Source organism: Oryctolagus cuniculus, chromosome X (assembly GCF_051225735.1).
Source record: "Oryctolagus cuniculus isolate XC-2025 breed Fujian yellow rabbit chromosome X, ASM5122573v1, whole genome shotgun sequence".
In the NCBI taxonomy this organism is placed as follows: Eukaryota; Metazoa; Chordata; class Mammalia; order Lagomorpha; family Leporidae; genus Oryctolagus; species Oryctolagus cuniculus.
Window position 1 is genome coordinate 131,128,952 of NC_142888.1, and position 26,355 is coordinate 131,155,306.

General features: G+C 45.2%; 1 protein-coding gene across 1 annotated transcript in view; it reads right to left on the minus strand.

The window, feature by feature from the left end:
- LOC149119763 (uncharacterized) overlaps positions 1–26,355 on the minus strand; it is a 41,129-nt gene that overhangs the window by 11,784 nt on the left and 2,990 nt on the right. Inside the window, exon 2 of the mRNA XM_089324607.1 lies at positions 7,681–7,768. The gene's annotated coding sequence lies outside the window, so the exon portion shown is untranslated. The remainder of the gene's footprint in view (positions 1–7,680; positions 7,769–26,355) is intronic.

A 26,355-nucleotide genomic window follows, 5' to 3' on the forward strand; every position in this document is an offset into this window, starting at 1 on the left:
ACAGCACAACATATCAAAACTTATGGGATACAGGAAAAGCAGTGTAAGAGGAAAGTTTATAGCAATAGGTGCCTACATCAAGAAATTGGAAAGGCACCAAATAAATGAGCTTTCAGTGCATCTCAAGGATCTAGAAAAACTGCAGCAAACCAGACCCAAAACTAGCAGGAGAAGAGGAATACTTAAAATCAGAGAAGAAATCAACAGGATTGAATCTAAGAAAACATTAGCAAAAAATCAGCCAAACGAGGAGCTGTTTTTTTGAAAAAATACACAAAATTGACATAACATTGGCCCAGCTAACTAAAAAAAGAAGAGTAAAGACCCAAATCAATAAAATCAGAGATGAAAAAGGAAACGTAACAACAGACACCATAGAAATAAAAAGAGTCATCAGAAATTACTACAAAGAGTTGTATGCCAGCAAACAGGGAAATCTATCAGAAATGGGTAGATTCCTGGACACATGCAACCTACCTAAATTGAACCATGAAGATATAGAAAACCTAAACAAGGCCGGCGCCACGGCTCACTAGGATAATCCTCTGCCTTGCAGCGCCAGCTCACTGGGTTCTAGCCCTTGTCGGGGCGCCAGATTCTGTCCCGGTAGCCCCTCTTTCTGGCCAGATCTCTGCTGTGGCCAGGGAGTGCAGTGCAGGATTGCCCAAGTCCTTGGGCCCTGCACCCCATGGGAGACAAGGATAAGTACCTGGCTCCTGCCATCAGATAGCGTGGTACGCCGGCCGCAGCGCGCCGGCCGCGGTGGCCATTGGAGGGTGAACCAACGGCAAAGGAAGACCTTTGTCTCTGTCTCTCTCTCTCTCTCACTATCCACTCCGCCTGTCAAAAAAAATTAAAAAAAAGAAAACCTAAACAGACCCAAAACAGAGGCAGAAACTGAATAAGTAATAAAGGCCCTCCCAACAAAGAAAAGCCCAGGACCAGATGGAGTCACTGCTGAATTCTACCAGACATTTTAAAAAGAACTAACTCCAATTCTTCTCAAACTATTCAGAACAATCAAAAAAGAGGGAATCCTCCCAAATTCTTTCCATGAAGCCAGCATCACCTTAATCCCTAAGCCATAAAAAGATGCAGCATTGAAAGAAAATTACAGACCAATATCCCTGATGAACATAGACGCAAAAAGCCTCAATAAAATTCTGGCCAATAGAATGCAACAACACATCAGAAAGATCATCCACCAGACCAAGTGGGATTTATCCCTGGTATGCAGGGATGGTTCAATGTGCGCAAATCAATGAATGTGATGCACCACATTAACAAACTGCAGAAGAAAAACCAAATGATTATCTCAATAGATGCAGAGAAAGCATTTGATAAAATACAACACCCTTTCATGATGAAAACTCTAAGCAAACTGGGTATAGATGGAATATTCCTCAATACAATCAAAGCAATTTATGAAAAACCCACGTCCAGCATCCTATTGAATGGGGAAAAGTTGGAAGCATTTCCACTGAGATCTGGTACCAGACAGGGATGCCCACTCTCACCACTGCTATTCAATATAGTTCTCGATGTTTTAGCCAGAGCTATTAGGCAAGAAAAAGAAATTAAATTGATACAAATTGGGAAGGAAGAAGTCAAAGTATCTCTCTTTGCAGATGATGTGATTCTTTATTTATTATGCAAAGAACTCTACTAAGAGACTATGGGAACTCATAGAAGAGTTTGGTAAAGTAGCAGGATATAAAATCAATGCACAAAAATCAACAGCCTTTGTATACACAGACAATGCCATGGCTGAGGAAGAACTTCTAAGGTCAATCCCATTCACAATAGGCACAAAAACAATCAAATACCTTGGGATAAACTTAACCAAGGTCGTCAAAGATCTCTACGATGAGAATTACAAAATCTTAAAGAAAGAAATAGAAGAGGATATCAAAAATGGAAACATCTTTCATGCTCATGGATTGGAAGAGTCAATATCATCAAAATGTCCATTCTCCCAAAAGCAAGTTATAGATTCAATACAATACCAATGAAAATACCAAACATTCTTCTCAGATCTGGAAAAATGATGCTGAAATTCATATGGAGACACAGGAGTCCTCGAATATCTAAAGCAATCTTGGACAACAGAAACAAAGCCGGAGGCATCACATAACCAGATTTCAGGACATATTACAGGGCCGTTGTAATCAAAACAGCATGGTACTGGTACAGAAACAGATGGATAGACCAATGGAACAGAGTAGAAACACCAGAAGTCAATCCAAACATCTACAGCCAACTTATATTTGATCAAGGATCTAAAACCAATTCCTGGAGCAGGGGTAGTCTATTCAACAAATTGTGCTGCGAAAACTGGATTTCCATGTTCAGAAACATGAAGCAAGACCCCTACCTTACACCTTACACAAAAAGCCACTCAACATGGATTAAAGACATAAATCTACGACCTGACACCATCAACTTATCATAGAACATTGGAGAAACCTTGCAAGATATAGGTATCGGCAAAGACTTCTTGGAAAATAACCCGGAGGCACAGGCAGTGAAAGCCAAAATTAACATTTGGGATTGCATCAAATTGAGAAGTTTCTGTACTGCAAAAGAAACAGTCAGGAAAGTGAAGAGGCAACCAACAGAATGGGAAATAATATTTGGAAACTATGCAACCGATAAAGGATTAATAACCAGAATCTACAAAGAGATCAAGAAAATCCACAACAACAAAACAAACTACCCACTTAAGATTTGGGCCAAGGACCTAAATAGACATTTTTCAAAAGAGGAAATCCAAGCGGCCAACAGACACATGAAAAAATCTTCAGGATCAGTAGCCATCAGGGAAATGCAAATCAAAACCACAATGGGGTGTTACCTCACCCGGTTAGAATGGCTCGCATACAGAAATCTACCAACAACAGATGCTGGTGAGGATTGGGGGAAAAGGGACACTAACCCACTGTTGCTGGGAATGCAAACTGGTAAAGTCACTATGGGAGTCAGTCTGGAGATTCCTCAGAAACCTGAATATATCCCTACCATACCACCCAGCCATCCCACTCCTTGGAATTTACCCAAAGGAAATTAAATTGGCAAATAAAAGAGCTGTCTGCACCTCAGGGTTTATTGCAGCTCAACTCACAGTAGCTAAGACCTGGAATCAACCTAAATGCCCATCAACAGAAGAGTGGATAAAGAGATTATGGGACATGTATTCTATAGAATACTATACAGCAGTAAAAAAACAATGAAATCCAGTCATTTGCGATAAAATGGAGGAATCTGGAGCACATCATGCTGAGTGAATTAAGCCAGTCACAAAGGGACAAATATCATATGTTCTCCCTGATCGGTGACAACTAACTGAGCACCAAAGGGGAAACCTGTCGAAGTGAAATGGACACTATGAGAAACAGTGACTTGATCAGCTCTTGTGCTGACTGTTGATGTACAATGTAATACTTTATCCCTTTTAGTATTTTCTCTTTATTTTGTTCTAGTACTGTTGTTTGAACTCTGTGATTAACACACAATTATTCTTAGGTGTTTAAATATAACTGAAAAGTGATCCCTGTTAAATATAAGAGTGGGAATAAGAGAGGGAGGAGATGTACAATTTGGGACATGCTCAATTGGATTTGCCCCAAATGGTGGAGTTAGAATCATGCCATGTGATCCCAATACAATCCCTTCAAGGTGGCATGTGCCAAAGCCATCTCACTAGTCCAAGTGATCAATTTCAGTTCACAATTGATCACACTTATAGGTCTAAGAGTCAAAGGGATCACACAACATGCCTAGTGTCTGCTAATACTAGCTGATAGAATCAAAAAGGGAGAGAATGATCCATCATCAGAAGCGGGATACACAGTAGGTTCATAGAATGGCAGATGTCCTAAATAGCACTCTGGCCTCACAATCAGCCCTTAAGGAATTCGGATATGGCTGAAGAGCCCATGAGAGTATTTTAGGCATGGAAAGCTGAGACACCCTTGAAAAAAAAAGAAGACCTAAATGGAAGATCTCTGCAAGTGAGATCCCAGTGGAAAGAACGGGGCCATCAAAGAAGGAGGTACCTTTCTCTGAAGGGAGGAGTGAACCTCCACTTTGACTATGACCCTGTCGGTATAAGATTGAAGTCGGCAAACTCAAAAGGCTTCCACAGCCTTGGCAACTCATGACAAGAGCCTAGGGAGATTACTGATGCCATAAACAAGAGTGTCAAATTGTTAGTTTGACCACAAGAGTCACTGTGTACTTACTTCTCAAGTGGGATCTGTCCTTAGTGTGTTGTCCAATGTGAAGTAATGCTATAACTAGTACTGAAACATTATTTTACACTCTGTGTTTCTGTGTGGGTGCAAAATGATGAAATCTTTAATTAATATATACTGAATTGATCTTCTGTATGTAAAGATAATTGAAAATGAATCTTGATGTGAATGGAATGGGAGAGGGAGCGGGAGATGGGAGGGGTGTGAGTGGGAGGCAAATTATGGGGGGGGGAGCCATTGTAATCCATAAACTGTACTTTGAATATTTATATTTACTAAATAAAAGATAAAAAAAGACAGAATAGAGGCTTTTGAAAAGAACTTTGAAAAAAAAAAAAGAAATCTACCAACAACAGATGCTGGCGAGGATGTGGGGGAAAAGGGACACTAACCCACTGTTGCTGGGAATGCAAACTGGTAAAGTCACTATGGGAGTCAGTCTGGAGATTCCTCAGAAACCTGAATATATCCCTACCATACCACCCAGCCATCCCACTCCTTGGAATTTACCCAAAGGAAATTAAATTGGCAAGTAAAAGAGCTGTCTGCACCTCAGGGTTTATTGCAGCTCAACTCACAGTAGCTAAGACCTGGAATCAACCTAAATGCCCATCAACAGAAGAGTGGATAAAGAGATTATGGGACATGTATTCTATAGAATACTATACAGCAGTAAAAAAACAATGAAATCTGGTCATTTGCAATAAAATGGAGGAATCTGGAGCACATCATGCTGAGTGAAATAAGCCAGTCCCAGAGGGACAAATATCATGTGTTCTCCCTGATCGGTGACAACTAACCAAGCACCATAAAGGAAACCTGTTGAAGTGAAATGGACACTATGTGAAAGAGTGACTTGATCGGCCCTTGTGCTGACTGTTGATGTACAACTTAATACTTTATCCCTTTTAGTATTTTTTTTTGTTCTACTTAATACTATTGGTTGAACTCTGTAATTAACACACAATTACTCTTAGATGTTCAAATTTAACTGAAAAGTGATCTCTGTTAAATTTAAGAGTGGGAATAATTGAGGGAGGAGATGTACAATTTGGGACATGCTGAAGCTGAATTGCCCCAAAGGTAGAGTTAGAAATGTGCCAGGGGATTCCAATTCAATTCCATCAAGATAGCATGTACCAATGCCATAGCACTAGTCAAAGTGATCAATTTCAGTTCACTATTGATCATACTGATAGGTCTAAGAGTCAAAGGGATCACAGAAAGAAGATAGTGTCTGCTAATACTAACTCATAGAATAAAAAAGGGAGAGAACGATCCAACATGGGAAGCGGGATACACAGTAGGTTCATAGAATGGCAGATGTCCTAAACAGCACTCTGGCCTCAGAATCAGCCCTTAAGGCATTCGGATTTGGCTGAAGAGCCCATGAGAGTATTTTAGGCATGGAAAGCCAAGACACTCTGGCAAAAAAAAAAAAAAAACAAAAACAAAAACAAAAACAAAAACAAACACCTAAATGGAAGATCTCTGTGAGTGAGATCCCAGTAGAAAGAACGGGCCATCAAAGAAGGAGGTACCTTTCTCTGAAGGGAGGAGTGAACCTCCACTTTGACTATGACCTTGTCTGAATAAGATCGAAGTCGGTGAACTCAAAAGGCTTCCATAGCCTTGACAACTCATGACAAGAGCCTAGGGAGATTACGGTCGCCATAAACAAGAGTGTCAATTTGTTAAGTCAACAACAGGAGTCACTGTGCACTTACTCCTCATGTAGGATCTCTGTCCTTAATGTGTTGTTCAATGTGAATTAATGCTATAACCAGTACTCAAACAGTGTTTTACACTCTGTGTTTCTGTGTGGGTGCAAACTGTTGGAATCTTTACTTAATATATGCTAAATTGATCTTCTGTATATAAAGATAATTGAAAATGAATCTTGATGTGAATGGAATGGGAGAGGGAGCGGCAGTTGGGAAGGTTGTGGGCGGGAGAGAAGTTATGGGGGTGGGAAAAAGCCACTATAATCCATAAGCTGTACTTTGGAAATTTATATTTGCTAAATAAAAGTTTAAAAAAAGAAAAATACTCCCAGAAAGTAGCTTTGCCTATATTATCATCGTATTCCTCAAAGCTGGAACTACAGATAAGAAGATGGTAACACTTGAACAACAACAACAACAAAAAAGTTAGACTGGAATTCAAACTCTGGTACAAACATCTCTCTAATCATCCAGTTCTAACTTTTAGCATAAAAGTCTGTTGTACGTTTAAAATGGCACAATTACATCATTTTCTTTTATGCTTCAAACCTCTTGGAGACAAAACTGATAGGTTTTCTTGAAATATACGGGTGTAGACATTTCAAAATAAATTAAAAAACGGCTGCTTACTTGCAAAAAAATATATACACGCCGAACTCTCTGAAATGATGTTTAAAATTACTGAAAAAGAACTACAGGAAGCATCCGCCATTCCATCACCAGGGCATGCTTCTTGCAAATATGCAAGCCCCAGCAGGCTCCAGAAAGTTCCTCTTGTTTTAGACACATATACCATAGTATAGGATAGCATGTTCCTACTATATGTTTATACCGCACAGGATTTGAATACTATTCTGTATCCATGTTTGGCTCCACCTTTTCAAGCGTGAAACACACACTTTCAACGTCGCACTTTCCAACACCAATGATCAAATTATATCTCTGACTAAAACAGCAATGCCTCCTTAAGAGAATGATCTGAAGGGAATATGTCAAGTCCCACTATCAAATCCTCTCACCACACGCTGTGGCCCACTGCCCCAATGCCTTCTATCCAGCACTTCCATATAGGTTTGTGTATGGTTTTCTATCCAATTTTGTACCAGTGGGAATAGAATTGTCTTCTCTCCCAGCAGAGAGAAGGGTAGGTCACTAGATAGGTTGCTTGGTAAGTAGGCAGACGTTTGCGTGGAGAGATAGATGTAGAGGGAAGTGGAAATATTTACATAGACAGAAATGCAGAGCTAGATTGATGGCCACTGACCGAGGACTGATATAGCCAAGACAGATGCACTTATACACACAGATAAATTTACAGGTCCTATCTAGAAGACCACGTGAACGCACAGAAGGATATAAAATGTATATAGACTAAAAGAAAAGGATAACTGCATGCAGAGACTGAGAAAAACAGATGGATACAGATTAGATACAGAAGGATGCACACAGAAGCAGAGATATCTGATTATAGTTGCATGCATGATAGTGAGCTGACAGGTATACAATAGAGGTAGGTGGATAGACACACAGTAGATAGAGAAGTAGGAGGGGCAGAGAGAGAATGGGGGAGAGAGAATGAAAGACGCAGAGAGAGAGAGAGAGAGAGAGAGAGAATGAGAGAGATAGAGAGACTCAGAGGTAGAAAACATGTATTTTTTGTGCCAACCAGGAACCCTGTGAAAGAAACAGAACGGCAACACCACCAAACCAAGATGTTGAAGTAACTCCACATTCCCTGGGGACCAGCGACTGGAAATGCATCCGGAATTGCAGGCTGCATCCAAACACCACCTGCCGAGTTAAAACAAAAGGAAGATACTATGAGTCTTGAGTGGGAACTGTGTAACATCTCAGTCAACTTCAGGGCACTAAGAATAAAATCCCCCAAAACAAGTGTTGATGATTTGGGGGCACAACTTGTGTTCTAGCCCATTAGCATTTTGCTCGAGGATCAAAGGGCCTATAATCAAATGGGCTTTTCTTTCTCCTGTCAACAGCCATGATGTAGGAAAAGTCATTGCGGAAGCTCCTAGCCCAGGTGGGCACTTCAAGCAATCTGGGGGAAAAGTTTCTGAAAAGCCAAAACCATCTCCCAACCCTCTGGAAGCTTTCTCCCAGTTGGGGTCATTGTGGAGGTGGCGCCCCACAGCATTGCTCGGGGGCAGGCGTCCTCTCATTCTCACCCCAACACTCCTCCCTGTGTGACGAGCTGTTGACCAGAGCTGCTTCTCAGCGGTCAGGGGTGTGACTTTAAACCTCCCTCAGCACACGCATTGCCCTGTGAGGACGAGCTGGCCGTGTGCCTCTCGGTGATAAAGGAGCACTCTGTAGAACCCCTTTGATGAAGAAAATGGATGCCTGCACCTTTCCATTGGCAGCAGAAAGCCGCAGAAGCGTACATACGAGTCTTTCTGTTTCGTTTTCTTTCTTAAGTTTTAAAGGTGTCACTGTGTTAGCGGGGTTTTGGAGACTGGGTGAGGATTTACATCTATGCATTGTCCTTGAAGTTTGGCCACTAATCTAATATCATACTTTAATAGAGGTCACACTTTCCTGGAGAATGCTTTTTCTGTTTTTCTTTTTTGTGCATACAAGTGATCTGTCAATGGTAAGGATCACAAGCATCAGCATCCTGAACTGCCCTCAGTTTTTTCGTAGGAGGAAAAGAGAATTCATTTTGACACCTTGCAAACCGTGAGCTACGACGTAAACAGACAGGCACCTTCACATTCAAGCGACGAGGGCACTGCCTCTCAAATTTCCTTGAACAACAAAGCAGCACCAGCAACCCTTCGGCAGGCACCTGCGACCCCCACCCCCATCGTCTACTACTCAGAGAAGGAATCGCAGGAGCGCCTCAGGCAAGGGCTGTGCAAACGTCCTGGTCTCTTATCCAGGCCTCTACTTGAAGACCAGCGTACAGACTCTCCCTTGCAAAGCACAGCCCCCTTGCACACAGTTCCCACTCAAAGGGGGGCTGTGCTTTGAAAGCAGACCCTGCTACCTGCCTCAGGGGAGACGAGACCTCCAGACCCCCATAGCTCCCATAAGCACGCACAGAGTACATTAGGCCTACGAAAGTAAGGGTCACCTCCTCGTTGCTGAGGATGAGAGCTCCGTAACCATTCACACCCTGGCCAGTGAATGAGGCGTGTCTTTTGGTTGGGGATCCACTGAGGAGCCCTCTGTCCTGCATGAGGACAGAGGGTTGTCGTGCCCACAAGGTGAGTCGGGTGCTGTGCACCCTGCAAACCCTATTGGGCAGATGCCAGGTGCTGTCCACGGGCCAAGGACCATGACTCTGGGCTCTAAGCCCACGATAGTGCGTTGCGTGTCCAATGGGAGGACTGAGGCAGAGCCTCGTGGGTGGGCACAGAGAAGACTCAGGTGAATTATGCAGCTTCTGGAAAACTGACACTCACCGGGAGGACAGTGCTACACGTACTTCCCTTAGCACAAGACAGACACAGAAACGCCAAAAAAGCATCCGGAGTGGTGAACAGAAACCTCACGATGTGGCTACACCACAGAGAGGAGCACGATCGACATGAGACATGAGGGTAGGCGCAACTTGTCAACTCTCGTGAAATATCAGGCAGAGGTCAGGCACGTGTGTGCATGTGCATGTCCATCTTACTGTATGAAGACTCGGGGGGCAGGGCCTGCAGAATCACACAGAGGTGAGCAAAAGGAAAGCAGGCTTGGCAAAGGCGTACCACAGAAACCAGGAACGGTGAGATTACACTTGACACTTTCTTGCAGGAATGTTTCATATTCCTGGCAAGACATGCTCATTATTAGAACTCGCAACCTGACACAGAGCAGCCATAGCCAACTGGAGGCCGAGAAGACAGAGGGGAAGCAACATTGGAAAATGATCCACAATAATGGAAAACACCACAAGGCACACTCCAGTCTGCCAGCACCCCATGGCTGTATGTGGCACTCACGGACACACGCGTGGCACATGGACACACAGAGGCACGACCGTACCTACCCATGTGGACAGCCATCAAGGGGGAAAACCGATGAAATGATCCCGAGGCCAGCACGGGGTGAGGCTGGAAAGAGAGGGCAACAAAGGGGGTCCGGTGTTGTGAGGGGCGGGTGCAGCCACGTCGGGAGAAAGGCGGGGAGGCACCGCAGCCAGCAAACCCATGGGCATGGAGGAGGAGACCCTAGGAGCGCGGGCCTGGACTTGAGGAAAGAGTCAGGCCCAGCTCCGTGAAGGCTCTGCAGGAGGCCACGGAAAGGGCTCATGATCCCCAGGACCCCTCCCAGCGATGACAGGGAGCTGTGAGCTGTGGACGGGGTAGTGGGATGGGAGAGGAGGGCCCGCTCGAAGCTGGGACCCTCAACCTCTCTGGAGAGTATACCAGCAATAATTCTGCAGGCACAGGTCTTTCTGTGGGCCACAGACAGAGCGCTGGGTGCCGAGGGCGGGGTGGGATGTCCACTACGGACTGCCTGTGTCCAGGGCAATCCCAGGCCGCTCGTCTCTGAAGAGTATAAATCGGAAGTAGCCCTTAGAGGACGGGAATCGAGGGTAAGGCACGTCCAGCTCACCTGCCTGCTGACCTCCTGCCCACAAGGAAGACTCTGACTGGCGGACGCTCTCAGGGAATCTTAAGGAAGGGGAAGGTGGGGCCGGCAGGGTCAGAGTGTCAGAATCAGGGAGCTTCGCGTGGCAGTAGGGCCTGGAGATTGGCCGGGCCTAAACGGTTACTTGGTCAAATGGAACCCTGGTTGTGGTCCCCAAGAACCTGTTCTGGGGACCAAGAGGTCTTGCTTTCCCAGTGCAGCATCTGAGCAGGCAGGAGGCACCCACCCTTCATTGGAAACAGCCCACCAGGGCAAGAGGTGGAATGAAGCAGCAGCTATAAAATCCCAGGTGTTTCTCGATCTGATAGACCCAAAAGAGTTTTGCAAAAAATGGAAACGGTCTCCCAGACATTTATGTATTTATTTCATTTATTTCCAAAAATAGGCATTTTTCCCATCAATGCTACATATGTGTGTGTGTGTGTATACACACACACACACACACAAGTAGGCACAACAACTTTGCTAAACAAGTATTTTAAAAGTTCATTGCCTAAGTGTTTTTTTTTCAAAACCACTTGTTTCTATTTATTATCGTACTTTTTTCAAAAAGATCGATTTATTTGAAAGAGTTACAGAGAGAGGGAGAGACAGAGAGAGATTGATCTTCCATTCACTGGTTTGCTCACAGATGGCATAATTCTCAGGGCTGGGCCACGAGCTTCTTCCAGTACTCCCAGTGGTTGGAAGTGGCCCAAGCACTTAGGCCGTCTCTTCTGCTGCTTTCCTCAGGCCATTGACATGGAGCTGGGTCTGGAAGTAGAGCAGCCCAGAAGTGAACCAACACCTGTGTGGGACACAGGCCTCCCAAGCAGCAGCTTTACCCACTACGTCAAAACATCGGCTCCAAATCTTATTTCTTTCCCATAAGGTTTATTTTACTTATTTGAAAGGTGTAGTGACAGAGAGGGAGGGGCAGAAAAAGAGGTCTTCCATTGGCTGTGGTTCACTCCCCAAATGACCACAAATGCTGCTGGGGCTCAGCCAGGCTGAAGCCATGAGCTGGAACACCATGTGTGACTGTCACTCAAGTGGCAGGGTCTTAAGCATCAGGACATCTGCTGCTGCCTTCCCAGGGGCAGTAGCAAGAAGCTGGATCAGAAGCAGAGCAGCTGGGACACGAACCAGTGCTCCCAGATTGGATGGTAGCCTCCACAGGGCGGCTTAACCTGCCGTGCCACAAAGCGGGCCCCGACACACAGACTTTATGATGTTGGCCCGAGTTCTCTGATTCGGCAAAACCTGGCTCTCATTAACCGGCTGCCAGAGGCAGAGGTGTGGAGAAATGGGAGAAAGAGACAGAAAGTCCAGGAAGGCACAAAGTGTAATTTACTGAGGTGACTCAGGGGCAGAACCGGCGGCCAAGAGACATAAGATCTTCGCTCCACGAGGCAGGAGAGAAAGGATTTCCAAAGGCAAAGGAGGCTTACGGTGACCACGGTGCACCTGGACGTTCTCAGGAGGCAGTCATGCTCCAGGGCATCAGAGCAGAGCAGCAGGTTATCCTAACGGGTAACATCATGACCTCCAGGCTCACCTAAAGTGCGTGATGGTGGATATGACCGAGATGGCTGCAGCCATGTCAGGCTGGGTTCCCTACAAACTCCTATGTTTGCTACTTAAAAGCTGCTCACTGAAGAAAAATTCACGCAAGCTCAGATTTGCCCTTGGAAGTGTGCCATTCAGTGGCATTCAGTCACTTCAGAATCCTGGGACACCCTGACCTCCATCAATTCCCACCAGGTTCCCAGGAGTCCCACAGGAAATCTTGATTCCATCAAGCGGTCCTTTCTCATTCCCACCTCCCCCCAGTCCTTGAGTCCACCACACTGCTCTGCAACCTGACTGGACTACAAGAGTCAGGCTTCTGGGGCTGGTGCTGTGGCCCAGGAGCCTAATCCTCTGCCTGTGGTGCCGGCATTCCATATGGGTGCCAGTTTGTGTTCTGGCTGCTCCGCTTCCACTCCAGCTCTCTGCTAATCGCCTGGAAAAGCAGTGGAGGGTGGCCCAAGTCCTTGGGTCCCTGCTCACACATAAGAGACCTTGTGGAAGCTCCTGGCTCGTGGCTTCAGATCACCCCAGTTTGGCCACTGCTGGACATTTGGGCAGTCAATGCGCACATGGAAGACCTCTCTCTCTCTCTCTCTCTCTCTCTTTCTCTGTTTCTCCCTCTCACTGTCTGTAATTCTACCTCTCAAATAAATAAATAAAATCTTTTAAAAACAAGTCAGGCTTCCACGAATTTTCACAACCATACAGTGATAGAATCTTTGACCCTCAGTGTCTGCCTCCTTTCACTTCAAATGATTTCAAGATACATCCGATTGTTGTAACACATGTCCGGACATTCTGTCTCATTTGTGGCTGCATCACATTCCATGGTGCAGACAGGCCCTATTTATTTTTTGTTAAGAATTTTATTTATTTATTTATTTGAGAGGAAGAGTTACAGAGAGGGGAGGTCTTTCATCTGCTGGTTCACTTCCCAAATGACCACCAAAGGCCGCAGCTGGGCCGATCCAAAGCCACAACCTGGGAGCTTCCTCTGCTTCTCCCATGAGGGTGCAGGTGTCCAACCACTTGAGCCATCTTCTTTTTTTTTAAAAAAAAGATTTATTTGAAATACAGTTACAGAGAGAGGTAGAGACAGAGAGAGGGGTACTCCATTCGCTGGCTCACTCCCCAGATGGCTATAATGGCTGGAGCTGTGCTGATCCAAAGCCAGGAGCCAGGAGCTTCCTCCGGGTCTCTCACGCGGGTGCAGGGGCTGAAGGACTTGGGTCATCCCCCACTGCCTTCCCAGACCATAGCAGAGAGCTGGGTCCGAAGAGGAGCAGCTGGGGCTAGAACCTGGAGCCCATATGGAATGCTGGCGCCTCAGGCCAGGGCTTTAACTAGCTGCGCCACAGCACCAGCCCCAGGGCCATTTTCTACTTCTTTCTCAGGCACTAGCAGAGAGCTGGTTCAGAAGAGGGGCATCCAGGACACGAATCGGCACCCGTATGGAGGCCGCAGCCACAGGCAAAGGCTCAGCGCACTACACCACAGAGCTGGCCTACTGTATATGGGTTAATTTCTACACCAAATGGGGAAATGTTGGCATGTTTCCACTTGACCCTTGGGAAGCGCTTCTGTGAACATGCAGAAAAACTCACGGAGGGGGCCAGCGTGGTGGAATAGGGGGATAAACCATCACCTGCACTGGCATCCCACATGAGCAACGGTTTGAGTTCCAGCAGCTCCCCTCCCAATGCAGCTCCATGCTAATGTCCTGGGAAAGCAGCAGAGGATGGCCAAGTGCTTGGGCCCTTGCACCCACGTGGGAGACCGGGATAGAGTTCTTGGCACTTGGTTTCAGCCTGCTCTAGCCCTGGCTGTTGTGGCCATTTGGGTAGTGAGGCATCAGATGGAAGCGCTCTCTCCCTCCTTCCCTCCCTCCCTCCCCCCTCCCCCGCCATTCAAACAAATACACTTGAAAAAAATACCAGAAACACGTATTGGCTTGAACACCCCTTCATAACTTCTTTTGTACAAGCTTAGGCGTGGAAAGTGTTATGTTAATTTCATGCTTGATGTTTGGGGGAGCTACCAGACTGTCCTGTGCAGAAGTTGCCTCATTCTGAAGTCCCAGCAGCAATGCGTAAAGCTCACAACTTCACCACATCGTCATTTTCTTGTTTCCACAGGGAAAGGCATTAAGCGCTGAACTGTGGCTGACTTGCATGTCCCTGATGTGTAAAGATGTGAGCATGTTTTCTGTGCTCCTTACACCCTAGCTGATGCATGGACCAGCCTCTGCTTCTTGCTGGAACCACCCTTTCCATCCTCACTCAGCTGTCGAGCTCCTCCTCATACCTCAAGACCCATCACCAATACTTCTTCTGGTGAGAAATGCTCTAAAGGCCAGACACTCACCAGGAGTCCACTGAGACTAGGGACAAGGAAATGAAGCATGAACCATGCAGGCTGTCAAACGGCCTTGGCAAATCTTAACACCAACACTCTGGTAAGATCAGTGAGAAAGTGCTTTGTCATTAGCATGGGTCATTAGAGCGAGGAACTGGGCAATGAACTGACTGCAAGGCCAGCCATTCACAATGTGCTCTACTAGGCACGAGCATGGAGACAAGTCATGGAATCTCGTCGTTCCACGGGGAGTTATCTGTAGATCATCTGTTGGAGCACATGTTACCATCTCCTGATATTCCCAATAATCAGCTCTGTCAGTAGCTGCATGCCAACGTGACATAGAGATCAATCTCCAGAAACGGGTGTCACAAAATAGGCAAATGGGAGGTAATCTTGGGTGAAGGCCACCCTAGGAAACCACATTCAATCATGCAAAGACACAACGAACGGTCTGTAACGTAGGAGCAGATCCTGTCCTTGGATAAGAATTGGAAGATGTCAATTTGGCTTTCCTGCCAAACTTCAACATGTATGTGGGGAATGAGCCCACCTGAGACCAACCACCCACCAAAGGATCGCTTCAGATACATGAAGGCAGCAGAAAGCAAGGTGTGTGTTGAAACCCGGTCTCAAGAGTGGTGGCCAGCAGGTGGAAGCAGGTGGCACTCTTCACAAGTTACATTCCTTGTATCCCTAGGACGTGGAGATCCCTTCCCCCAGTTCCTCACTGGTTGAGCAAATTTGGAGGCACAATCTAAACACAATACAATGCCTAAACACAGGGCAGAGAGGCAATGGAGGTTGGGTATTGCTGAGCACGTGGTACAGAGGAAGGGGAGTTTACACTGCATTGCTAGCCAAATTTTTAAGATTTATTTATTTGAAAGGCAGAGTTACACACAGAGAGAAGGAAAGGCAGAGGGATAGTTCTTCCATCTGCTGGTTCACTCCCCAATTGGCACAACACCCGGAATTGCGCCTATCCCAAGCCAGGAGCCAGGAGTTTCTTCAAGGTCTCCCATGTGGGTGCAGGGGCCCAAGGACTAGGGCCATCTTCTTCTGCTTTCCCAGGCCAAAGAATAGAGCTGGATCAGAAGTGGAGCAGCTGGGACTTGAACCGCCGCCTGTATGGAAAGCCAGCACTGCAGATGGCAGCTTTACCCACTATGCCACGCTTCCGGCGCCAACCCGGTCATATTTTTCTTCAGAGGCTGTTTTTTTTTTTTTTTTCTCCACTCTCTACCCGTCATGAGGAGAATGGGTGCCAGTGTGTATGGCAGTCCCACTGAACTTCTGAGTCCTCCATGACCCCCTTTTGCACTGTTGATGTAAAATGACTCCCATTGCCTGAATCGAGATTTTCTACCAGACTCAGTCTAAGTTTAACTTGTTCTAAGATTACTGTAATAACATTCCACACAGTGGCTGTTCTAAGAGGCAAAGTGAGAGAGATTTTCTATAAACACAAGCAAATATTCTAATCTCCCAATTTTAGGCACCTTGTGAAGTCTACCCCGATACCTTGGAATGGTCTCAATCTGGGGGCCTTTGCCCCAGCAGCCGATTTTCTTCTTATTATTATTTACCTTCCAACAAGTTACACAGCCTGCGCACATCTGTTTAGCGACAGTATAGATTCCCATACAGCCATGGTCTCTCAGTATTGTGCCACACAAGGCCTAGGGCCCCAATGGCTCCCTTTGAGTTATATGGCCATCAATTTCCTCTTCATTGGTTTACTGGTCACTTCTCTCCCGTTAAGGAGTAGTCATTCCCCTCATTAGGAGCCTCTACTTAAACTAACTCCTTTTTGTCGTTGGAGGATTGGGCTTCATACTATCGGAGTGGCTTGGGATTAAATAGTATAATTTAATCTTTTATTGATAAAGCCTATTGAGCAGCTTCATCAGCTAGCCTATTTCCAACAGCTTCAAGGGGGTTCCCTTTTTAGTGGCCATTTACATGGAACATTGTCATTTCAGCAGAGAGCAAATGACTCTCTAGGACCTGTGTAATCATTTCTCTGTGAATCAGTTCTTTCCCTTGCTATTGAAAAGCCCCCTTTCTGTCCACATTTTTCCAGAAGTGTGTACCACACCATAAGTATCCCGGAGGGGCACGCAAATATTCCCTTCCTGGCTCTCAAAAAGCTTTAGAGCCCAATTAAGCAGGTGCAACCCACCAGATGTCTGAGCAGGCCAGCTGTTGGGCAATCTGTCCCTTTCACATACTGAACAGCTATCACCATCAATGGCTGCACAAACACTGTGTCGTTTTTCCTCTATTCCTAGGGATGACCCATCCACAAACAGCCTCATTACCTCATGTAACAGGGTATCTCTAATAACCGGTCTAACTTTGTTTTCATATTCTACAATGTATAAACAGTCATGCTAGGTCTTGTTGGGTCAGTTTCTCCCCTCCATAGAAATCCGGGGTTTGTGTAGGCATCTCCTGCTAAGGTCACCTCTTAAGGCCCATGTGCACCCATGTGGGAGACCTGGAGGAAGCTCCTGGCTTCAGATAAGCGCAGCTCCATCCGCTGTGGCCAACTGGGGAGTGAACGAGCGGATGGAAGACATTTCTCTCTCTCTCTCTCTCTCTCTCTCTGCCTTTCCTTCTCTCTGTGTAACTCTTTCAAGAAAAATACATAAATCTTTAAGGAAAAAAGAAGAACTAGGTCACCTCTTTCCAAAAGGATGCTTTCATATTTTAGGATACTGGATATGTCAAGGAAATTTAACTTTTTGGCTTAAGATACTTCCGACCTGATGTGGGGTGCTCATCGTGAGTGCTCTCCGGAAAGTTAATTTTTGGCTTTCTTCCACCAGTAAGGCAGTGGCAGCCACTGCTTTCACATCCATCCACATTTCGGGCCATCCTTTAGAGACATGATCAAGTAGTTCAGATACAAAGGCCACACAGGCTGTCTTTTTCCTCCCCAACTCTGGGTAAGCACTCCAAGAGGTGCACCCTCATCTACTGTGACAAAGAGGTGAACAGGTTTTTCCAGCGAGGGAGGGGCTAGGATAGGGGCTGTCATCGGGGCCTGCTTGAATGCGTTTACTGTGTGACCCTCCTCTGTGGACCATTCTAAGGGTCAGAACTTTCCTCCAAAAGTTTGTAATAATGACTTTTTGTCCTTTGAGTGTAAGAATCAGCCCATAGTTGGCAATACCCTGTTAGGTCTAGCGGCTTTCTCAGCTTCCATTTGGTTTTAGGCAAGCAGAGGTGTACAATACCGATTTTCTCCTGGGATTGATTCAGCACTTCCCTTCACGATCAGATGCCCCAGATATTTTACTTCCTTTTCTACAAATTGAAGCTTATGCCTGGAAACACGTAGGCTCCTATCTGCCAAGAAGTTAAGTAGATCCCTGGTGGCTACTGACACCTCGATCCTAACATCAGGATGGTCATCTACATAGTCCAACAGCTAGAGCTCAGGTGCAGGGAGACACCAGCTTGCAAGGAATTGCTCCAATTTTTTTTTTCCAAAACATGACCAAATAAGTTGGATGTCTCAGTGAAACCTTAGGGTCATACGTCTATCTGTATTGCTGTTTTCTTCCTGTATGGGGATTTTCCTATTTAAAATCAAAGAGGTCTGTACTCTCTTGAGTCTAGCGGGCAGGCCCAGAAAGTATACGTTAGAGCAACCACACTAAACCACTTGTGTTCATGAGGAATTTTACTGAGGGAGGTGTAAGGATTTGGCACCACGATGTTCATAGCGTGCAAACCCTGTACTAATCTATAAGACCCATTGTATCTTTACCTGAAGAACTGGAGTGTTATATGGGGACAACTCAGAGTTCTAACAGTCCGTCTTTAATGAAAACCTCTACTGTGGGTTGTAGCCCTTTCTTCCTTCATTGGAAAGAGGGTATTGTCTTTTATGAACTATCTCCTTTGGTACTGGAGTTTAATTTTCAGAGGTGTAATTTTTAACTATCTTTCCCACCTCCTCCCCCCCAACATTTCCCCTTTCATCGGTACTTAGGGGTCAATGGGTTTTTCTTCCCTTTCTCTAAGGAAATCTATCAGGATTCGTAGCTGTCCATAATCCACTCTGAGGCCCAGTCCTAATTTAGCAGTTAGATCTGCGCTGAGCAGGTTAGTTCCCACCTCTGGAACATATAGGAAGGTAACTTCAATTTCTCCTGACCTTATTTGAACTTCTGGTTTTTTTTTTTTTAATACTGGGACTTGAAATACTCCCCTTTTTTTCACCAGACACTGTAATTTTTTGGGATAAGTTTGTGCCCTTTGGTTGACAAGCAAGGAAGGATCAGGCTGAAACCCACCAGGAATATTAAGTCTTCCCCTTGAAGTCCCACTTTTAAATTTACCAAGGGTTTCAGGTGAGACCTGTGATAAAGGAACCCCTGACCTCCCCCCTCCCCCACCTTGGTTCTCATCTAAGTTCATGATGGAATCATCTTTTTCTAACTCGGGACAATTCCTTTTTTTAAAACTTTTATTTAATAAATATAAATTTCCAAAATACAACGTTTGGATTATAGCGGCATTTTCCCCCCATAACCACCCTCCCACCCACAAGCATCCCATCTCCCACTCCCTCTCCCATCCCATTCTTCATCAAGATTCATTTTCAATTATCTTTATGTACAGAAGATCAATTTAGTATATACTAAGTAAAGATTTCAACAGTTTGCACCCACACAGAAACACAAAGTATAAAGTACTGTTTGAGTACTAGTTATACCGTTAATTCACATAGTACAACACATTAAGGACAGAGATCCTACATGGGGAGTAAGTGCACAGTGACTCCTGTTGTTGATTTAACGACTGACACTCTTATTTATGACGTCAGTAATCACCTGAAGCTCTTGTCATGAGCTGCCAAGGCTACAGAAGCCTCCTGAGTTTGCCAACTCCAATCTTATTTAGACAAGGCCATAGTCAAAGTGGAAGCTCTCTCCTCCCTTCAGAGAAAGGTACCTCCTTCTTTGATGGCCCGTTCTTTCTGCTGGGATCTCACTCACAGAGATCTTTCATTTAGGTTTTTTTTTTTTTTTTTTTGGCCAGTGTCTTGGCTTTCCATGCCTAAAATACTCTCGTGGGCTTTTCAGCCAGATCCAAATGCCTTAAGGGCTGATTCTGAGGCCAGAGTGCTGTTTAGGACATCTGCCATTCTATGAACGTGCTGTGTATCCTGCTTCCCATGTTGGATCGTTCTCTCTTTTCATCAGTATTAGCAGGCACTAGTCTTGTTTATGTGATCCCTCTGACACTTAATCCTATCATTATGATCAATTATGAACTGAAACTGATCACTTTGACTAGTGAGATGGCATTGGTACATGCCACCTTGATGGGATTGAATTGGAATCCCCTGGCACATTTCTAAATCTACCATTAGGGTAAATCCGATTGAGCATGTGCCGAACTGTGCATTTCCTCCCTCTCTTATTCCCACTCTTATATTTCACGGGATCATTTTCAGTTAATTTTTTTTGACAGGCGGAGTGGACAGTGAAAGAGAGAGACACAGAGAGAGGTCTTCCTTTGCCGTTGGTTCACCCTCCAATGGCCGCCGCGGCCGGCGCGTTGCGGCCGGCGCACCGCACTGATCCGAAGTCAGGAGCCAGGTGCTTCTCCTGGTCTCCCACGCGGGTGCAGGGCCCATGGGCTTGGGCCATCCTCCACTGCATAGCCGGGCCACAGCAGAGAGCTGGCCTGGAAGAGGGGCAACCGGGACAGAATCCGGCACCCCAACCGGGACTAGAACCTGGTGTGCCGGCGCCACAGGCAGAGGATTAGCCTGTTGAGCTACGGCGCCAGCCTTTCAGTTAAATTTAAACACCTACGAATAATCGTGTGTTAATGAAAGAGTTCAACCAATGGTACTAAGTAGAACAAACAAATACTAAAAGGAAGAAAATAGTAAGTTGTTGCTCGACAATCAGGACAAGGGCTTTTCAAGCCATTATTTCTCATAGTTTCTATTTCACTTCAACAGGTTTCCTTTTAGGTGCTCTGTTAGTTGTCACCGATCAGGGAGAACATATGATATTGGGACAATTCCTTTTGAAATGTACTAGCTCTACACCATTGTAGCACCTAGCTGCTCTAGAGTGTATTCATCAGTTCTAGCAGCTACTCCTCCATTCTTTATAGCATGCTGGCCACGGTGAGCTTCCATTACCCTATGAGGACCTTTTCTCAAGTCTCTTGTCCACTGTGCCTTCCACTGTAAATATCATGCCTTTTGCCTCTTGGTTTTGATTTCCTCCTCCCTGATTACAAAGACTTTTTGAGCTTCCCTCAGTAATGCTTCAGTTGATTCTTCATTCCAATCATCTCCTGGCTCTCCTTCCCTCACTGGTTGCTCCTCTCAGACTCTATTTTGAGGTGTATAGGAGGTAAGGGATCTCAGGATTTAGTCCTGGAGTCCCTTTCCTTACCTTTTATAGAAGAAACTTGGGAGTGGAGGCTAACAGAATGGAACTTGGGTTTCTCATCGAGCAGAGAGAATAATCTCTCTGCTCCTGGGAAGACGAGGCTCGACCGTGTACATGCAAAACTAGAGGCTGGCATACCCAGCCCTCGTCTGAACCAGATTTAGGGCAGAACACTGGAAGCCTTAACATTGGATGTGCTGGCCAAATGCAACAGCAGTATTTAACCATCTTCTTATTTTTGCCTCTGGTCCAAGGGGTATCCCTTCAGAATCCAAACATCCTCCACAAAGGACTTTCTTGGGGGACTGCTGAAGAGAGCTTTCTGTGCTCTCTCTTCCATAGCTCTAGAAATTAGTTTCTTGTTTTGGGCTTGGCACAGTCAATCCACACAATGTGGATGTGTACTGTGTGTGGAGGTCCCTTTGAAAGCCTTCTGATGTGCTCACCCCCCACCCTTTCAGACATATCTCACACACCCTGAGATTTGTGCTTGCTTCTCAGCTACATTCTAGGGACACACATTTGACCCAGAAAATGCCCTACCACCAGGACATTACTTATAAAGTACAATTTTTCCTACCTTGTTTCTACATATGGAGTGAGCTGGTGGCCCATAGTGCTTGCTTTCATTTCTCCCAGTGTGTCTGTTGCTTTGCCTTTGGCCAATCAGCCTCGAATTTGTCTACAGCTTCCACGGGGATTGAGAACCCAGGCAGAGCAGGCTGCCCAAAACTGGGTGGGACATGTCTCTCCACCCTCTCGGAGCCCCAACTCCACGTAGGCACAGATTCCAGATGAGCCCCCACGTTGTGGGTCATGAAGCTACCTGAGACCACATACCCACCAAAGGATGGCCTCAGACACAGGAAGGAAGCAGAAAGCAGGGCGGTTATTGAAATCTTATCTATGTTGGCCACTGTGGGCTAACCACTGGCATCGGTCACATTGGAAGAGAGGACGTGAGGGTGGGATTACCCCAACAGGAGTGATCACAGCCTCTCCCCTGCTGACAACGGAGGAGATCTACCATGCCCAACTTGGTGTCACCCTGAATTCTTGCACCACCCTTCAGCATTGTACAGTGCTCCCTGAAAGAGCAGATACCCCACTAAATCACAGAGGCATAGCTCCAAGTTAAAATCTACCAGGAGAGTAAATCCAACAAGTATGTCCACAAATGCATCATAACAATCCCCAGAAATGCAAGGAACAAGAACAAGGAAGACAGCATGACTCCCACAAAGTAATGTGACAACGCTTCAATATTAGGAATCTGAAGACGGCTTGATGAAATGCCTGAACAGAAATTAAAAGAAGGATCATAGGACTAGTGAGAAGAAAATCAATGAGAAGAAATCCATGTATGACATGGTTGAAAAATTTTCCCTTGGGATAGAGCGTCCAAAGGGGGCACAAAATGAAATAGTTGGAATGAAAAAATTCAGTATTTCATATAAAATAGATGTGGAAAGCCTTAACAACAGAATTGGTGAGGCAGAAGAAAGAACATCTGAGTTAAAGACACACTTTTAGAAATATATGTCAGAAGGAAGAGGAGGAAGAGCAGAGGGAAGAGAAGGAGAAGAAGAAGTTAGGAAAATTGAAAACAGTGTTTGAGATTTATGGGATACCATCAAGCAACCCAACATATGGGTCTTAGGAGTTCCTGGAGGTGTGAAGAGAGAGAATGGATTAGAAGGCCTATTCCATGAAAGAATAACAGAAAACTTGCCAAATTTGGTTAAAGTAAGGGACATCCAAGTACATGAAGCACACAGAACTCTTAATAGACATGAGCAGAAAAAAATGTTCACCATGGCCCATTGTAGTCGAACTTTCAACAGTAAAGCATAAAGAAAAGATTCTGAAATGTGCATGAGGGAAGCAACAGATTACCTTCAAAGGATCTCCAATTAGACTGACAGCTGATTTCTGATCAGAAACCCTGTAGACTAGGACAGAGAATGGAGAGACACAGTCCAAATCTAAGGGAAAAAAACTGTCAACCCAGAATACTGTACCCTGCGACACCCTCATTTATGAAGGAAGGCGAAACAAAGACTTTCTGTAACAAACAGAAATTCAAAGAACACGTCACTACTCGTCCTGCCTTACATAAGATGCTTAAGGATGTGCTACACGCAAAAACACAGAACTACAGTCATCACTGTGAAAGAAGGTGAAAGCAGAAAAATCTCCTAGCAAAAGCAGAAAGAAAGCCGAGGCAAACAATAGGGATATTTATGGGAAAATGGCAAGGCCAAGTCACTACTTATCAATGGTAAACTTGAAAGTGAACAGCCTAAATTCCCCAATTAGAAGATACAGACTGGCTGAATGGATTCAAAAACAAGACCCATCTATGTGTTGCCCATAAGAAACACATCTCACCAACAAAGACACAGGTAGACAGAAAGTAAGGCATGGAAAATATATCCCATGGTAAGGGAAAGCAAAAACGAGCATGAGCAGTCAACCTCACATCAGACACAATAGACTTAACACAAAAACTGTTAAAAGAGACAAGTGTACTATGTAATGATTAAGGGGTCACTTCAACAGGAAGATGTGACTATAATAAGTGTATATGCACCCAATGCCAGGGCACCTGGCTATTTAAAGAAAATGTTAATGGATCTAAAGAGAGACATAGACTCCAATACAAGAGTAATCAGGGACTTAAACGCTCCACTTTCCTCAATGGGCAGATCAACTAGATTAAAAAAAACTGGAAATCATACCACGTATCATCTCTGACCACAGTGGAATGAAGCTGGAAATGAACGACTTAAGAATCTCTAAAAAATACGCAAATGTATGGAGACGGAACAACAACCTGCTGAATGAAGAGTGGGTCGTAGAAGGCATCAAAAGGGAAACAAAACTATTCCTGAGAATGAATGAAGATGCAAATGCCACGTATCAAAGTTTACAGGATACAGAAAAAGCGGTGTTAAGAGGGAAATTTACAGCAATTATTGCCTACATCAAGAAATTGTAAAGGTATCAAAAAATGAGCTGTCAGTGAGTCTCAAAGACCTAGAAAAACAACAAACCAAACCCAACATTAGTAGGAGGAAACAAGTAATTAAACGTCAAAAAGAAATAAACAAAATTAAAACAAACAAAAAAAAACAATAGCTATGACATGGATACATCCCAGATGTCCTTTAACTGATGACTGGATAAGGAAATTGTGGTGTGTGTGTGTGTGTGTGCGCGTTTGTGTGTGTGTGCGCGTGTGTGTGCGTGCGTGCGTGTTTTTATTATGGAATACTATCCAGCTATAAAAATGAGTTGAATCCCGTCTCTTGCAACAAAATGTATGCAGTTGGAGATCCTTATGCTTAGTGCAGTGAGATAAGCCAGTCCCCAAAAGACCAATACCATACTTGAAATTTATCCACCTTACAAAATTAAAAAGAAAATACCACCTGGAGACCCTCTTTAAAATGCTGGTCTCACATCTGCACCAACAGGGTTAAATGGGTAAACCTTGGGTCGAGCAAAGGATCCTGAATGTTGATATCTCCCTTCCCCGTCTGCAAACCTTGTTTTCAGAAACTCTGATGTAAATGGTAAAGGTGGCAATGGGCATATACGAACATGTTGAGAGAAACAGTGAGTTGTACAGCGAGGAGAGAACTGAGCCAAACGGAGTCCCATGAAACTCTCAGCATGTCAGGGCCACTTGGGAGGTGGGGTTAACCAAGATACTGACAGACTCACAGAGTGCAAAGAGGAGCGCAGAAGCAACACGTAGTTATGGAGGACAAAGGAGACAGGAGGAAAGCAACGAGAAGAAGTACAGTAGTCAACTGTGTTGACCACTGCTGGGAATCAGTAAAGGGGGGGCCAGAGTACGTTCATCTGGTATAGCCCCATGGAGGTCACCAGTGACTTCAGGATGGATACAGGATGGGTAAAATTAGCCTAAGTTTGTTGAGGTTCCTCAGTTTTCAAAGAGATGTATTTATTTTATTGGAAAGTCAGAGTTACACAGAGAGAGAAGGAGAGGTAGAAAGAGAGAGCGAGAAAGAGAAAGAGAGAGAGGTCAAGAGAGAGAGAGAGAGAGAGAGAGAGAGAGAGGTCTCCCATCTACTGGTTCACACCCAATTGGCCACAATGGTCAGAACTGTGCCGATCCGAAGCCAGGAGCCAGGAGCTGCTTCTGGGTCTGCAACGCGGGTGCAGGGATCAAGGACTTGGTCCATTCTCTACTGCTTTCCCAGGCCACAGCACAGAGCTGGATCGGAAGTGGAGCCGCTGGGACTTGAACCAGTGCCCACATGGGATGCCCGCACCACAGGCCGTGGCTTTACTTGGTATGCCACAGCACCTACTCCAAGGTTCCTCATTTTTTAAAATGATTTATTTATCCTATTTGAAATCCGTTTTGAAATCTATTTGAAAGTCTATTAGAAATCTATTTGAGTTACACACAGAGAGAAGGAGACACAGAGAAAGAGAGAGGTCTTGCATCTACTGCTTCACTCCCCATCTGGCCACACTGGTCGAAACTCCTCTGATCCGAAGCCAGGAACCTGGCGCTTCTTCCGGGTCTCCCTCATGGGTGCATGGGCCCAAGGACTTGGGCCATCTTCTACTGTCTTCCCAGGTCATATCAGAGAGATGATCAGAAGTAGAGAAACTGGGACTTGAATATCACGCCCATGTGGGATGCAGGCACTGCCGGCAGCAGCTTTACTCACTATGCCAAAGTGCTGGACCTAAAGGATGCTTTCTCTGACATACCGTTATTCCCAGAATCCCGGTTTCCACTTACATTTGAGTGGACTGATTCATCTCCCAATGTAACTGAGTAGTATACTTGGGATAGTCCTTTCTCAAGGCTTTAGAGATAGTCCTCACTTGTTTGGTAATGCTCTTGCAAAGGAACACAGGGAACTCCAACTGACGACCGAAGCCATTCTCCAAAACGCAGATGACATTCGCACTTGCAGGTCCACCCACGAGGACTCAGATAAAAGTAAAACCTAGATCTTAAACTCCTTAGGGAGACAATGACACGTTTCCCCAACCAAAGCTCAGATTTCCAAACAAGAATTAAACTGCTTAGGACATATTATGAGCCCAGGAAGACGTGCTCTTTCACTGAAGGTTCAGGAAGGTACTGTGCATGGAGCCACCAAAGATAAACAGCTAAGGACGTTCCAGGGAATGGGGGTGGGGGGTGGATTTTGTAGGATATGGATTCTAGGATTTGGTTGACAGCCAAATCTATCTAGGAGACTATTTAAATGGTCCTGACACAGACACTCTTCACTGGGCAGAGGAGCAACCAGTGGGTTTTCCGGAAGGGATTCAAGAACTTGTAGGCACTAGGAATAAATATCTCGGACAAGTGGGTCTCTCTCTTTGCGCAGAGAAACGGGGAATAGCGTTGGGTGCACTCACTCGGAGGCTGAGTCCACT